At 39.7% G+C, this 1936-nt stretch overlaps 1 long non-coding RNA gene across 1 annotated transcript; it reads left to right on the top strand.

The window, feature by feature from the left end:
- The first annotated feature begins 542 nt into the window (after positions 1-542).
- LOC139435877 (uncharacterized) lies at positions 543-1723 on the top strand. Its single transcript, XR_011645087.1, has 2 exons — positions 543-1014; positions 1378-1723. It is a non-coding gene; the product is annotated as an uncharacterized lncRNA (long non-coding RNA).
- The last annotated feature ends 213 nt before the right edge of the window (positions 1724-1936 follow it).

The raw sequence follows: 1936 nt of genomic DNA, 5'->3' as shown, positions 1-1936 counted from the left end.
TTCGCGGCTAACTTCAGGGAAAACTCCGGCTTTCCGGTCCTACGAAGCTGGTTCTCTTTTTAGCGGGCTAGATCTCCATGGTAACTTATGCTGAACGGCTAAACTGCCCCGGAGCAGGTTAGGTTGCAGGCTAAGAGCTCAACTCAGTGAAAGCACTGCCTGCTGACCAATCAGAGCTCAGTGTGCGGAGTTTAAAGCGATCAAGTCATATTACAGGAGAAAGGAAATACAGAAAAGCTGCCGTCGCAGGAAAGACGGCCGGCAGAAATCACCGACTGTGTGAACGTGAACATTAATAGAATATCACCTCCATCTTCAGAGCAATCTGACTATTATAACATTAGCGTTAAGAAAGCTTACTTAAATATCGGCCACAACATAAGTAACCGGATCAGAGTACATTAAGTACAGTCCGCGGCATATCACTTCATAATATATCATATATCTCCTGATCTGAGTCAGCTGAGCCGTATCTGGCCGTGCAACACTCAGTGTCACATACTGTATGCAGAAGTATTATTTTAAGCAACACAGATCGTGTTTTAGACGGGGCAGTGATATCATAAACCTGTTAATGTACGCATTCAAACACTTGTTCTGTTCCCAGCTGTGTTCACCTTGCAGGTGCAGCTCTGTGGCTTTGATCCTGATCAAGTGTTTAAGTCATGGATGTTTAAAGTTTAACTTCTTCATATTTGACTAGTATTAAAGTGCACTTTTCATTCAGGAAGTATGACGCTGCGCTGTCGGTACGCTTCTCCATGTTTTGTGATTGGTCGAATGCTCCAGATACCACCCCTTTCATGTGAACGCGCACCTAACTAGATAGGACACGGCTGGCTTGAGCGATCCACTTGATAACCCGCGTCGTAGGACCGTTTAGCAAGAGCACGTATGTTTTGGATTAGGCCAACCGGCTAACTCAAACATATCCAGGTTAGGTTGAACCGGCTTCGTAGTACAGGCCTCTGGACCCTATGACTCGGACACTAGTTCTACCAAGGCTTATTAGAGGTAAGAGTGGTAGGAGAGGAGTGGAGTTATCTTTGTATTTAGGCTGCAAGTCGACAAAGGTGATCAGATGCTAATAATGATCCGATTCATTTGATATTGATTGTCTGCCAATACCGAATCCTGATCCGATTCTTCTATTTCCCAGATAATACAGCTGCACCGTGTACACTAGCTCTATTTGTTTTTGCCATTGTAATTCACCATAAGCAATTGTTGACTGTAACGTCTAGACTCTATGCCAACCAACTGTAATTTGTAATGTATTATACTTTAACTGTTCTGGCAACCACAGCAGCCCAAATGTTAACGTAAATATTAAGTTTTCTTTTTACAGTGTACTTATATCTGTACATTTCTTTTCAGTTTGCTTCAAGAAGTGGCTTCAACAGACAGAAGTGCAGGTCAGATTGGGAAAGGCTGGACGCTACACAACGGGAAACATTATAGACATGAACAAGGAAAAACAACAAACACTTTCTTTGTTGCCTTGTTCTTATCATACATAGTGTTACGGTTTTTGTTACCATTTAAATATTGAATTCTATGTATTACTTTTATTTTAAATCAAATGCACCGGTTTTAGATAATATATTTATTTTGATGTGTAGGTTGATTTGCAGGTTGGTTGTTATTTGTATAATTATTGTATTGTTACTGTGTATTTTATTATATTAACTAGCTATTTATTAAATTAAAATACTATTGTGAACACTATACAATGTCTTTATTTTGTAGATACCAGAATACATGACACAATGAATCTTTGTAATATATTTATGTTCTCTTGTTTAAATAATCATACCAGTATTTAATGTATGCTGGTCACCTGGAATCCTGGTAAGCTCCCAGCAGGGTATATTTAATACTATTATTAAACATAAGCTGGTGATAGATGGATAAACCAGCCATCCTGGCCAGCTGA

The sequence above is a fragment of the Pseudochaenichthys georgianus genome, chromosome 20 (assembly GCF_902827115.2).
Source record: "Pseudochaenichthys georgianus chromosome 20, fPseGeo1.2, whole genome shotgun sequence".
NCBI classification, from domain to species: Eukaryota; Metazoa; Chordata; class Actinopteri; order Perciformes; family Channichthyidae; genus Pseudochaenichthys; species Pseudochaenichthys georgianus.
This window is presented reverse-complemented; position numbering and strand designations above follow the sequence as displayed.